The sequence below is a fragment of the Felis catus genome, chromosome A1 (genome assembly GCF_018350175.1).
Source record: "Felis catus isolate Fca126 chromosome A1, F.catus_Fca126_mat1.0, whole genome shotgun sequence".
In the NCBI taxonomy this organism is placed as follows: Eukaryota; Metazoa; Chordata; class Mammalia; order Carnivora; family Felidae; genus Felis; species Felis catus.
In genome coordinates, this window is record NC_058368.1 from 25,529,686 (window position 1) to 25,544,563 (window position 14,878).

Genomic DNA, 14,878 nt, shown 5'->3' on the forward strand with positions numbered 1-14,878 from the left:
CAACTTCCTGAGTGTGATAGGCCAGGTCCGAAGACGGGCTCCAAGATTCTTGGTCATACGCACACCTTCTCTCAGCCATTCAATCAAACACTCATGTAGGTGTGGCTGTGAAAGGACTTTACATATGTCTTAAAGTCCCAAACCAGTCGATCCTATGATAGAGAGATTGTCCTAATCACACAGGCCCTTTAAAAGCAGGGTTTCCTCTCGCTGGTCTCAGAAGGGAAGTCAGAGTTGCAAATCACAAGAGGGATTTGACGCCACCGGTGTGAAGATGAAGAGCTGCGTGGCAAAGAATGCGGGTAGCCTTAAGGAGCCGACAGTGGCCCCCGGCTGACACCCAGCAAGGACCTGCCACCGTAAGAAACTAAGTTCTGCCAACAATAGGCATGAGCTCAGAGGTAGATTCATCTTCTGACTGAGCCCCGCGATACCCTGAGCAGAGAACCCAGACACCATGTTAGATTTCTGGTCGACAGAGCTACGAGCTGATAAGTAGGTGTTGCTTTCAGCTAAATTTGCAGTAATGTATTAGGCAGTGATAGAAGACTAATACACGTGGCATGCAGGTTGTTTGCAACACTTAGCTATGGCAAATAATAGCATAATGAATACGCTTTTGCATAGATCGTTTTTATTGGAGGAGGGGTCGCTTCAGGGTAAACTCCTGGAAGAATCGCTGGGTCAAAGAGTAAACACAGATGGACGGAACCTGCATGTATTGCTGCAAAGAGCCATGGCAGCAGTCTTTACATTCATCGGTTCCTTCGGGCCAAAGAGGCATCCTTTCCATTTACAGATGAAGGAACGAGGTTCCCGGAGGTGATGGCCTCTGCCTGGGTCCAGAGCTACCTCTCTCTCATTCCCTTCTCTTGTTTCTCCAGTGCGCCCGGCTTGAGCTGACACAATCTCTTCTTTACTCTCCAACTTGAATTCTGAAAGTGAGTCCTTGGAGTTCTGTGAACACACTGTTTCGCTATTGATACAGTTTGGACATGCTTGGCCGGATCCCAAGAATCCTGCCATAAAAACAAATGCAATCCCCAGCCTGCGGGGGGGGGGGGGGGGGGGATCATTGCAATGCTACCCTTTTATGGCAGGGAAAGAAATACATGACTTCCTACCCCTTCAGGCTACCCTACCTCCCCGCTCTCATCTCACCAAGTCCAGCCCTTTCCAGACTCACAACTGAATGGCATCTGCACAAAAAGGTACTGAATTCGCCCCTTTCCTATCCATCCTTCAGACTCCAAATTCCTCTATTACTCTATGCCCCGCCAGCCTCTGCTAATATGCATATAATTCTTAGCAACACACACATATAATATCTAGTCATTTGTATTTAGTACTTCGTAATACACAATTCCCAACCTTTCGAGTATGAGGATCCCTTTGTAAGGTAAACTAAATTTTGAAAAACTCTGGAGTCCCTAAAACATGGAGAGGAGTATTTTTAGCATCCATCAAGAAAATGCATGCTGAACCTAAGGATACAAGAATCTTGGATTATTATCAAAGGGTCTTGATCCACAGGTTGGAAACCACTGTTCTGGGGAACAGTAACTCGGTTACATCATCATAATCAGGTTAGAAACACGTGTCAAGGGGCACCTGGGTGGCTCAGTCGGTTAAGCGTCCAACTTCAGCTCAGGTCACGATCTCACAGTTCGTCGTGGGTCTGAGCCCTATTCTGCCTTATTTTTTTTTTCAACGTTTATTTATTTTTGGGACAGAGAGAGACAGAGCATGAACGGGGTAGGGGCAGAGAGAGAGGGAGACACAGAATCGGAAACAGGCTCCAGGCTCTGAGCCATCAGCCCAGAGCCTGACGCGGGGCTCGAACTCACGGACCGCGAGATCGTGACCTGGCTGAAGTCAGATGCTTAACCGACTGCGCCACCCAGGCGCCCCATATTCTGCCTTATTTTAAATAACTCCTGGAGGAGGAGGAGGAGGAGGAGGAGGAGGAGGAGGAGGAGGAGGAGGAGGAGGAGGAGGATGTATCTGAGACATCTGGTCACCTTCCCGTCCCCTTGGCAAAGAGGAGCAGTAGTGAGCCATAGCTACTCCCAACAAGAACACTGGATAGGCAAGTGTTCCCAGCTGGTATACTGGGAATAAGCCAGTGAAATTCTCTATCATTATATCCTGTGCCATGGTTCTCAACCAGATTCTACCACCCCAGAGGACATTTGACCATGTCTGAAGACATTTTTAGTTTTCACAACTCCACGGTTCCTACTGGCATCTATTGGGTAGGGATCAGGGATGCTGCCAAACATCCTCCAATGCCCAGGGAAGGCCTCGCACAACGAAGAATTATCAAAATGGCAATAGTGTGGAGGTTTGAGAGATTGTTTTATAGGAATGTTGCTTTGGGCGTATGTTTTTCTCGGCTACAGGTGCTTTTCTTAGAACACATCTTGTGTGTAGGCCAGGGAGTGTTTATATGAGACACCTGCAGCTCCTCAAACATGCAGGTGCTCCCTTTCACTTCTGGGACCTTCTATGAGCTGAACTCTTTCTCTTGCTAATGCCCTCCCATCATTCAGGCCTCACATTGGAGGTCATCTCCAGGATGTGTCTCCTAATCCCTCCTTCATCCAAGAGGCTACCGTGGTAGACAGAACAGGGGCCCCCAAAGAAGCCTATGTTCTAATCCCTGGAATCTGTGAATGTGTTAGGGTACAGGGCAGAGGGGAATTAGATTGCAGGTGGAATTAAGGTTGCTTACGTGCTGACTTGTAGGTGGGGGGTTATCTTGGACTATCCGGTGGGCCCAATGTAATCCTTGGGGTCCCTATCAGTGGAAAAAGGAGACAGAAAAGTCAGAGGAGATAGGACTATGGAGACAGGTCAGAGTGATCTGATGTAAGAACTCCTCCCTCCCTGTTGGCTTTGAAGATGGAAGAAGCCATAAGCCAAGGAATTCGGGCAGCCTCTAGAAGCCGGGAACGTCAAGGAAACTAATTCTCCCCTAGAGCCTCCAAAAAGGAGCACAGCCCTGACAATGCCTTATTTTCGCGTAGTGAGTCCCATTTCAGACTTCTGACCTCCAGAACGACGAGATGATAAAATGCATGCCACCTCATGCTACTGAGTTTGTGGTCATTTGCTATGGCAGCAATAGGACGCTAATGCACTCTCCCTGACTCCCTGGCTGCCCCATCCCCCTGCCACGCTAACTGGGTCTGCACAGAGGTTGCTCTCACACAAGCCTCCTGTTCTCCCCTCGAAGCCCAGATCTCAGGCCGGGCCATGCCCGGGTCTGTGGGGCATGCTCCTGGCAACCTCACCTTCACTTCAGCCGGTCTCCCTGTAAACACTCAGGAATGGATTGAGTTTTTCGCCTCTGTACTTATTTGCACCCGGCAAGATGAAGGCAGCACAGTCAGGCAGGAGGGGAAACGAAAAAGTACAAGCCCCTCTGTGAAAATGGCTAAAAGGGCTCCTCCCGGCTAACTCCTCTCCCTCCACGGACGGACAGACGGACGTTCGGCCTGAGGATCTGGCATCTTGCCAGTGAGAACTTAAAAAGTTATATATCTCCTTTATAATTCTCAGTGTCCTTGAAAGTAAAATCCACGTCATACTTTTAAGACGGTTTCTGTAGTTTTTAAAGGGAATGGATGAAATAATGAACATGGTGCCCTGCATGTAATAAACTTTGCTATCGCCACTGTCATTGTCATCGCCGTGATCGTCGCTGTTCTGATCATCTCAGCTTATACACAAAAGGTTCTGCACCCTTAGGTAAAACCAGTATTGCTAGAATGTTAAAAGTCAAAAAGTCAAGCCTCTAATATTTCCTAGTGGTTTTGTTCTCAGTGCTTTCAACGAACTTTTATTGAGTAACACGGTTTCAAAAAAAACAATAGGAACACAGGGCACCTGTCTGGCTCAGTCGGAAGAGCATGTGACTCTTGATCTGAATCATGGGTTGGAGCCCCAAGTTGGGTGTAGAGATTACTCAAATAAATAGATACATAAAATACAATAGGAACAGAAACCAAAATGACTACTTAGTTGCTATGCTGGCTAGTTATATCTATGGCACGTCAAGAAAACTAACCAATTCAAGATGTAAAAAAAAAAACAACAACAACAACAAACTGAGCCTTAATTGGAATTGCCTGCATTTTTTAAAAAAATTTAAAAAAAAATTTTTTAATGTTTGTTAATTTTTTTTAGAGAGAGGAGAAAGAGAGTGTGGGGGAGAGGCAGAGAGAAAGGGAGATACTGAATCTGAAACAGGCTCCAGGCTCTGAGCTGTCAGCACAGAGCCAGACGCGGGGCTCAAGCTCATAAACCGTGAGATCATGACCTAAGCCAAAGTTGGACGCTTAACCCACTAAGGCACCCAGGCACCCCTGCATTTAAAAAAAATTTTTTTTCTTAACATTTTAAATTTATTTTGAGAGACCGAAGTGGGGGAGGGGCAGAGAAAGAGGGAGACACAGAATCCAAAGCAGGCTCTGAGCTGTCAGCACAGAGCCCGACACGGGGCTTGGACTCACAGATCGTGAGATCATTACCTGAGCTGAAGTCAGACACTTAACCGACTGAGCCACCCAGGTGCCCCTCCTCTGCATTTTTTTTTTTTTTTAGTCAATCATTTGACTAAATATTTTTTACCTCTAATTTTCTGGATTGCCTTCATGTCTTACTACCTAAGAAAACTATCAGACTTAAGTTTATCAGAAGCAAAATAAAAAAGGCAAATTATAATCTCCACCAGATGGAATAATGGCTTTTTCCATGAAAAAGAATTTGGGACAAGTGATCTGGGACACCTCATGCTGAGAGGCACAAATATAAAAGGAACTAAACAGGTGGCTTCTGTGAGATAATTTTAGCCAGAGGACTCTGCAGCATGCTTCTTAGGAGTGTAAGGGAGGTCAGTGCCCTGGCCTGTGGCTCTAGAAATGCCCTAGAATGTTCAAGTACATTCACAAAATAACCGAGGACAGCAAAACCAGGACTGACACTGTTTTCACAGTTTGAAAGCCGAAAAGTTATACAACCATATGACAGCCGCGTTCTCAGTTCTCGGAACTTGCCCTCCGTGCAGACTGTCATGCTCGAGTTTTGCCTCTGGTAGAGTGTACGTGAGCCTCGCAGAAGGACTCTGAACACTCCCAGGACATTATCCTCCCGGTAACATTTGAAGGGTCAGGGTGGCAGGTGAGGCCGGCAGCTGGCAACCTCCAAATCCGAGCGGTTCAGACGGGACCATAGCCATTTATGTCCGTGGCTTTGAAACTTGTTAAACTATAGCCCACATTAGGAAACACATTTTACTTCATGACCCAGAACACACACACACACACACACACACACACACACACACACACACACACACATATTCCAAGCGAAAATACTTCCTAGGACCACCGTGCACTCTGATGCCTATCATTCCGTTCTCTCTCTTTTGTTGTTCACACTCTTCATAGCCCACTAAACTGAAGAACATCAGTTTAAAACCTCCTGTGTTAAAAGTCAAGGAAAGCACACTCCTTCCAAGCTATTCTGTAACTGGGGGGAACTGCCCGGCTCTCCCTTTTACCCTTGTAGAGTTAAAGAAGGTGCTGGTCAAGAGAGAGGCAGTCACAGCTGAACCGCAGGCAACGAACGCCCTCAGAGTCCCTGGTCTTATAAGTGGGCAACGGGGCCTTGCCTCCTTCGCGGGCCTCTTGTGAGGATCCAGTGAGCCAATGCTGTGACAGGTGCCAAGGAAGCACAAAGGGCTTGGCAATAAAACTTGTTGTTGAGGTTGGATAGTGGCCTGGCCCTCTGATACTCATCCTGAGGCCTTAATTCAGAAAATTCCTCTCCCCTGTGAGTGAATCGAAAGAGAGATTCTATTTTCATGTCAGGACCAAGCCACCCATGGCCTTGTACCTGACTCAGTTTGGCCATCCTTTGTTTTCTTGTGTGTGAATTTAACTGCTATGTAAGCCACCCTAAAATGATTGAACAATAAGTCCTCAGCCAACGAGCAGCTTCTCGCTGTGTCGTCTGCAGCTGGGGGGTGTTTGAGAGAGGGCAAGCAGGTTTCTGAGAACCAGGAGACCTGCCTCGTAACATCCAGTCAGGAAGGGATCTTTTTTTTTTTTTTTTAATTTTCTTTAAGGTTTATTCATTTTTGAAAGACAGGGACAGAGCACAAGCAGGGGTGGGGCGGAGAGAAAGGGGGACACAGAATTGGAAGCAGGCTCCAGGCTCTGAGCGGTCAGCACAGAGCCCGACGCGGGGCTCAAACTCACGGACCGTGAGATCGTGACCTGAGCCGAAGTCGGACGCTCAACCGACTGAGCCACCCAGGCGCCCCAAGGGATCTTTTTCTTATGTGAAGTCTCTAAAGAAGGGTAGGTCTGGAAACATACAGCTCCTGGGGTCAGTCTTTCCTTCCAACATGGAGGACCAGGTCATTCCCGACATTCACACACGCTCGTTCAAGAACATATCGTTTGGGTCTGGGCAGGGGTGATGGTTCCACAGCATTGTGAATGCACCAAATGCACTCTACAATGTCAGTGCCCTCATGTACTAAATACAACTTCAAATGACTGATTCAGTATTATGTGAATTTTACCTCAATTCCTAAAAAATGAAAAAATAAACACATAGGAACACATACCACCAAAGCAACGAAGATGTAGGCATTTTTGGTTTTGTTTTCGTTTCTTTCTAGTTTTCTGGCCTTCTGGATAGTCAAAGCAGAAAACTTTTAGGGCTTTAACTTTGAGCACATGAAGACAGAAAGGGAGATAATTTTTTTTTAAATTTTTTTTTAATGTTTATTTATTTTTGAGACAGAGAGAGACAGAGCATGAACGGGGGAGGGTCAGAGAGAGGGAGACACATAATCTGAAACAGGCTCCAGGCTCTGAGCTATCAGCACAGAGCCTGACGCGGGGCTCGAACTCACGGACCGCGAGATCATGACCTGAGCCGAAGTCGGCCGCTTAACCGACTGAGCCACCCAGGCGCCCCAAGATAACTCTTGATAAAGAGGGAAACAGCTGCAATCCCCGGAAAATGGCCAGTGTGACACAGCTCGGCAGATAGCCTAGAACTGGGGGTCCAGGACTGGCCACTGTTTCACTACCTCCTCTGTCACCTCAGGGAGACCTCACCCACTCGCCCCTTCTGAGTGTGTTCCAGTGTGACCAAAGGTGGTAGTACATGATTCTGGAAGCCCTTGCTAGGCCAGCCAGAGGCCTGGGGCGCCTGGGAGCTAGCACCCTGCCCCACAGGGGCACCTCTAGGGGACAGTGAAGGCTGTCCAATAGACGCTTTCTCGGGACATTTGATGTAAGACACAAGGAGAAAGCCTTCTGGTAAAGGCAGGAGCAGTAGGTTTAGAAACAAAATATCTGAGTCACGGTGGAGGGCGGGGTCGGGGGGGGGCGGGGCGCCTGGGTGGCTCAGTCGGTTAAGCGTCCAACTCTTGGGTTTCAGCTCCGGTCACTCTTGGGTTTCAGCTCCGGTCGTGATCTCACAGTTGGTGAGTTCAAGCCCGCATCAGGCTCTGCACTTACAGTGTGGAGCCTGCTTGGGATTCTCTCTCTTCCTCGGCCTCTCTCTCAAAATAAATAAATAAACTTAAAAAAATATATATATATATATATGTATATATATATATATATATATATATATATATATATATATATATATATATCTGAGTCATGGGATCCACAAGTGCCTGATTCTGAAGAGACGCCTACCAAGTACTGCAGTGACTGTCACCAGGGCTACAATTGAAGAAATGGGGCAAGGTCTGCAATCAGGACCGTCTCACATGGCCTGACCACAAAGGTCTGTCCATGCGGCCTGAGACAACGGCCCGTCTCCTTTAGTTCCCTCTGCAGCCTTATAATTAGCCCTCCTAGTAACGGAAGACCCAGAGCGGATGTCTGTATCCTAAACCCAGAAGAATCTAATTTACATGAAAGTGCCACAAAAGGAAGCAATCGAATGGATTCCGACCACTCCTTGGTTCCCCGAAGGAGAGTGGGCAGTTACTCCCTTGTTATCGGTAGGATGGCTTATTCCCGATGTTCTGCTTTGCCGGCCTCCGCCACAGAAGCTGAGAAAGCCCAATACTTCCTGCCCAGCCCCTCTGCGGCTGAACACGACCATGTGACAAGTTCAGGCTAAAGAGACAAAGGTGGAACTCTGGGGGGGCATGAGGGGCAATGTCTGGGGAAGCTTTCACTTTTTTTTTTAAGTTTATTTATTTTAAGAGAGAATGCATGCAAGCAGGAGAGGGGGAGAGAGAGAGAGAGAGAGAGAGAGAGAGAGAGAGAGAGAGAGAGAGAGAGAGAGAGAGAGAGAGAAAGACGGAATCCCAAGCAGGACCCACACTCATTGCAGAGCCAGCCCCACATAGGGCTCAATCCCACGACCGTGAGATCATGACCTGAGTGGAAATTAAGAGTCAGACCCTCAACCGACTGAGCCATAGGAAGATTTTACTTCTATGTAAAAGGGCCGGGCCCAGGAGGAGAGGTCACTGGTCTTGCCCCTTCCCATTCTCATACCTATAATACGGACACAGCACCTCGAGCTGTGATAGCCATCTTACAATCACAAAGTGACAAGCATGATTAAAAAAAAAAAAAAAAAAAAACACATATTAAGAAGGGCAGGACCAAAGGACAAGGAGAGTCAGGGTCCTTGTGGCATTGTCAGGCAGCTAAGCCAAGGCCAGCAGCTTCCTGCCTCCAGACTTCTCGCTCCGTGAAAAAAAATATCACTTTAACTGAGCCTTGTTACTTGCAGTTTTCCTAACTCATAACACGGTCCACGTAAAACTAACAACAAAATATGTCTTACAGATGTGTCATTTCCTTAAGTAAACTTCCTCACAAATCTCACAGTACGCATTCCACAGTAGAATCCTATCATTCCAACTACTTCTCATAAAGTCTCCAGTTTAAAAAAAATCACTTTGGGTTCTTTGTTAGAGAAACTCAGAGGACCCAACCTCCGCACAGGGTCGGTGGCCGGGATCTGCAGTGGCGCCCGAAATAAAATGATTCCTATTGGAGTGTGGCTCCCCTCACATAGACACTGCTGCTGAACATAGTTTCACGCAGTAAGAATGTGAAACCCTGAATTATATCCACAATTATGCATTCTTTATCACTGCTTCTGCGAAAGAGCTATTATAGAATTCAATGCAGCCCTGCATGTGAAACGATTCGGGGATGGTTCTTAGAGAAACACGTAGCCGTGCGCATACTAAACATCTTCCTGAAGTGCTTGACAAAGTCATGAGCTCGGGAAAACATACTTAGCTAACGCACATAACACGAGCTCTAAATCAGACAGTCCACAAATACTGGTTAACTAGCAAATTCCTTGGCAGAAGGGAGAACAAGTACCAGCCATATTTCAACCCCGTGCTTATGTTAGAACCGATAACAATGTCTGTCGGGTTTCTTTTATCACCACCGTCCTTCTCCACAGGTCAAGGCCAGTGCTTACTTGATGGCTTGAGTCACATGAACATGCATTTTTCTTAGGGTGGCTCAATGCCCAGCTTGTACTATTGACATCACAGAAGGGTTTTGAATCGACAGGGTCTCTATATGACCACCAGCCCTGTTCTTAATTTGGATTTTCCAGTGGCCTGGGAAAAATTCTGCAGCCTGAGCTCCAAGGACCCACGTTACCACCATCACCTTTTCACCTACTTACCTAAAACGGGATAACTAGACTTTGTCTGGGGCATATTGATCTATTCAAGAGAATGCCCTCCACGCTTTGACAACAGTGTCGCTCTCAAATTAAGAAAAAAAAGTCCTACATAAACAAACAGGATGACCCTTTCCCCAAATACATTTCCTTTAATCAGAATTCACAGAAAAATAAAAACTAAGGGTAATGTGACAAATTGGTCTGCATGTGGTATTCATTGTCCTCTTTCTATTTATGCTATAAAGGAAAAAACATCTTGATGGGATGGCCAGATGGTTTTTCCAATTGTGAATATATCAGACACATGTGATGTGAGTGCTTAATAACTGTTAGGTCATTTTTCTTAGTTGAAGTGTAATCGACATGCAACATCATACTCGTTTCAGGTGTAAAACATAATGATTCTGCATGTGTATACATTGTGAAATGCTCACCACTGTAAATCTAATTACCATCTGTCATCCTACAGAGTTCCAAAACATTTTTTAATGTTAGGTAAATCATAATCAGTGAATACAATCTGGAAATTTACAAGGGTGGGCTGAAAATTATTTCCCGTCCTTCATTTTCGGTGAGAATGACATGATGAATGCCTCCAAGTTTGCACCTCATTACTCGCTCTCAAACGCTAACAACTCTTTACCTTAAAATGGACCGTCACAACTAACTCTCCAGCAAGAACAGGAGGGAGGGGAGGTGCCTCACCGTGGTGTTTCCATAGCCAGCCACGGGAGGGGTGTAAAGTGATTCTCCTATGCAGGACAATGGAATTTCCCACGGCTAATTTTGTCTGACTGTAGCTTACAAATTTAACTTCCTTCGAAAATGCTTTTTCACTTCATTTTCTCGTCCAGGAAACTAGAATTGAATTCCCAGCCACTAGTGTGTATCCTGAGTCTGAGGTCTTGTTTCCTTTTGTGTTTGGTAGAGAATGAAACAGAACAAGAGAAAATATGCCCAGAAAAAACCCCGATAAAACCTGTGGAGCGTGGTAGGTCAAATGGAAACACCCACATTTGACCGTGAATCCTACACGCAGCTGTGGAAAATACATATTGCCTCACTCTGTTCATTTGTGTATTTGTGCATTCATGCAATTAACAATCACCGATTAAGTGCCATGCTGCGTACAAGGGGGAAAAGTGTCTTCGTCTTTAGAGAGTTATGGTCTGATGGAAGAGGGGGGAAAAGAGAACCCAACAATTTCATAATAGTCTGAACAGACTTCTGGAAGGCTTCCTGGGGGGACATGATACTTGAGCCGACCAAGTCTTAAATCATGAGTGTAGGTTCTCCGTTGAAGAGCTAAATTAAGACAGCGATAGAGGGAGTGAGAAGAGTAGAGTCAAGAGAGACAAATGAGGTAGAATTCAGAGAACCTGACTGATCGGCCACGGGGGTGGAGGAGAAGAGGTTGAGGCAAACACCTGGGGCCCTGGCTTGTGCCAAAAGGTGCCTGGTGTGCCACTCACAGTGCAGAGACTGGGGGAAACGGGGCAGGTTCGAAATAAAGGTGGTAACTCTGAGGCATACTGGTTTAAAGTGTCTGAGGGACTTTGTGTGAAAGTGTCCAAGCGTCAGTTTGCCGGAAACGAACGTAGAATCAGTGAAGTTACCCAAGGAGTAGACGAGTCCACAGATCTGGCTGAGGGCTCCCGGGGCAGGGGGAGGAGTGGAGGGTGAGGACCCACCTCAGGAGATACCAGCTTGGAGGAGGACCCAGAGAGACAGCGAGGGGGTGGCGGCCAACATGTCACTTGCCAAAGGAGAAAATGAGATAAACTTGGGGGTGGGGGTGGGATACTACCTTTTCTTCCGTGAGAGAAGTGAAGGACCAAGGGAGGGTAAAGGCATGATACGAAGAGGAAGAAAAAGGCAAAGTATGGTGTCAGAGACACACGGAAGTTGAGATCACCTCGAACAGTCCGTGGCATGCACTAGCCTAGGAGTTGAACAACATCACATTTGCACAGAAGGCAAGAAGCGTGGTAGAGGTCTGGGCCGGTGCTGTCACTACCAAGCAGGGTGATCTTGTGCACTTGACCATCTTTTAGCCAACTGGGTAGCCCCGAAGTTTCCAATGAAGATGGGCTCCCTTAACACAAATGGTGCTGAGCCCTTCTCTCTGGTCCCTTCTCCAAGGCTCCTCATGAGCCCCAGGGAGAGGAATCATACCAGCTGTGGTGGTGGGTTCAACGAGCCTATTCGTAGGCTGTCCCCCACCCCCACCCCCCCACCGAATGCTGGAACTCCTGGCATCCCAGTTAGAACAGGAAGTGCCAGCTGAGCAGGGCCCCCGCCACCCTCAATCAGAAGCCAGGCCGCTCTGGAGGCTGACGCGGGTCTGCAGAGCTCAGAGGGACCGGGTTCCAGTCAAGGCACATCAGTGCCCACACTCCTCTCGGCTTTTCGTAACTGTGCCCCGAGCTCACCCCAGACCTTTATCCCCCAAGTCATGCCAGGTTCCAGCACAACGGGGACCTTTCTGACCGGAAAGTGAAAGTGACCGCATTTTGGAGAGCTCAGAGCTGCTCTATCAAAAATTAAACCTCTTAACCATTTCCTTTCATGTCCGCTATGGAAGGGATTCGGGTCCAGCTGATCGCTTTGGAAGAAATAATTCAAATGACGTACTCACGACCCCATTAATCTATCCTGGGCTTTAGTGCCTCTGTTCCCACCGTCATTTCGTCTTTCCTCTCCTGAGTTAGAATTGAAAGCCAGGTCCTCTAGGAAGCCTGACCAAGTGGCTTGTTCACAGCTACATCCCAGTGGCTAGGACCATGGACCTTATGAGCGAATGACTCTGACTTCATAAAAGGTTCTGCTGCTGCTATGACTTCAGTAATTAATAGCATCAACAATCAACCTATCTTGATATTTCTCTTGGATTATGTGGCTTTTCATAGACTTATAGCTTGTCTCCCAAATCAACTATTAATAGCATGTCTTTATGCTTTTCATTAGCATCAGTGTGCAGAGTATTTTGTAAGTAATAGCTACTCAGTAGTAGTTTGAGAATCTAGACTTTTGCCACAGGGCTTTCTTCCCCTCCGTTCCCTCCGGACTCATCCTTACTCTCCACCTGTTTATCCTCTGACTTTAAATACTTTCCTCCAGTACAATTTGTCCTCTCCAGAAAAACCTGGAACAGTTGAGAGAAAACAGCAAGATTCACAGAGGGCAATTAAGTGGAATTAAGGTCCCTGGGAAAACACTGCGGATGGCTGAAGAACACATGCTGAGAATAATTCTTCCAAAGCAAAGAATTCCTGAGGCCAAATAACTACTTTGTACTATGAACTGAATCATGAGGCTCTATTAACTGGGAGGCGACCTTGACATAGGACATAGTTGGAGCCGACAAAGGCAGTCAGATGCAAGAGCTACCGCAGAATTCATCTAACCAAGCTACTCTTTTAAAGATTTCCAGGCAATTACCAGAAACCAAAGTAAGAGCGCACGGTGTTAAAGGCTGGAGCCCAAGAATACAAACACTACCCCAAGTAAAACATTACCTGGAGGAGGATTTTATAGGGCAGCTTTGACTGACAGCATTTACCACCCTGTATTTTTATGTGTGACCTTTGTTAGATACTTCAGGATTAACCTGAGTAAGGGTCTTGGTCAGTTTGGACTGGTATCGCAAAATACCCTACGGCGGGTAGCTTACAACAGAAATTCATTTCTTACAGTTCTGAAGGCTAGAAGTCCAAGGTCAGGGTGCTGTCAAAGCCGTCATCTTGCTGAGTCTTCATAGGGCAAGATAGCTCTGTGGGGTCCCGCTTACAAGGGCAGTAATCCCATTCGTGATGCCTCCACCTTCGCGCCCTAAGCCCCACCTTCTGATACCATCCCACTGGAGACGAGGATTTCAACCTATGAGATGGTGGGGCGGGGGGGATACAAGCATCCAGCCCATGGCAGTAAAGGTTGATTTTTCTGGCTAGTGAACTAAATTTAGGTCTGATTGTCAAGAATTCGGTTAACTGGGACAGCTGGGTGGCTCAGTCGGTTGGGCGTCCAACTCTCGATTTCAGCTCAGGTCAGGATCTCACAGTTCATGAGTTTGAGCCCTCACAGTTCATGAGGCTGCTGGCACAGAGCCTTCTTGGGATTCTCTGTCTCCCTCTCTCTCTCTCTGCCCTTCCTGCACTCTCTCTCTCTCTCTCTCTCAAAGATAAATAAACTTAAAAAAAATGGGGCGCCTAGGTGGCTCAGTCGGTTAAGCGGCCGACTTCGGCTCAGGTCATGATTTCGCGGTCTGTGAGTTCGAGCCCCGCGTTGGGCTCTGTGCTGACAGCTCAGAGCCTGGAGCCTATTTCAGATTCTGTGTCTCCCTCTCTCTCTGCCCCTCCCCCGTTCATGCTCTGTCTCTCCCTGTCTCAAAAATAAAAATAAAACATTTTTAAAAAATTAAAAAAAAGAACACAGATTCTTATTTAAAAAAAGACTTCTGTTAACTGATAGGATATGGCGATTCACATGGTTGTTCATTATGAAAATTATACACAGTTTTTAAATTTATTTCAGCAATTGACTTTTGGGTTCATGGCATATAAAATAATGCCCGTGCGTGATGCGTTACATACGTAGTTTTGTTCCATCCTTGTAACAATCCATGGGAGGTAGGAATTAGTACCCTCGTTTTCTGGACAGGAAAATGGAGACTCAGGAGTTTATCAAGCACCCTGAGGATCCTTTAATTCCCTGTAGAGCTTTGCTCTTGGCGAGAGAATGCTCTGAGCAGTGAATCCGAGTTTCCCATCTCCTCCATCCTTTTCACTGAACACACGTGAAGAGGTGTTCTGAATTTTGACATCTCAGACTCCTTTGTTTTCAAGCCTTACCAAGCAGGAAGCGATGACCTCACCTAGGGCCTCTGCTCCACCCCCCACCCCGACTTTTCTTCAAAGGCCCGTTAGAACCGTACAAATGAACAGTGAAGCTGGACCGTGCTCCTATCAGCAGGAGTGCAGCGCGGTGCTCTCCCCCGGGCTGGCGGATGGCACCTGTCACCCCCACCCCGTTTCCCGGATGACGCGGGATAATGAAATTCTGATAAGCAGCCTGGCGCGAAACTGAACAAGGGAGGACATCCTTCAGTCATGCCAGACCGGTGCCTCTTTCACATCTCTCTCTCCTTCCTATCCTTAACTACTGCCCACGG

At 47.0% G+C, this 14,878-nt stretch overlaps 1 long non-coding RNA gene across 1 annotated transcript; it reads right to left on the bottom strand.

The window, feature by feature from the left end:
- Positions 1–614: 614 nt before the first annotated feature.
- Positions 615–13,624, bottom strand: LOC109498076. Its single transcript, XR_006594864.1, has 3 exons — positions 13,402–13,624; positions 2,735–2,800; positions 615–1,048 (listed from the first exon to the last, which is right to left on the bottom strand). It is a non-coding gene; the product is annotated as an uncharacterized LOC109498076 (long non-coding RNA).
- Between the last annotated feature and the right edge of the window lie 1,254 nt (positions 13,625–14,878).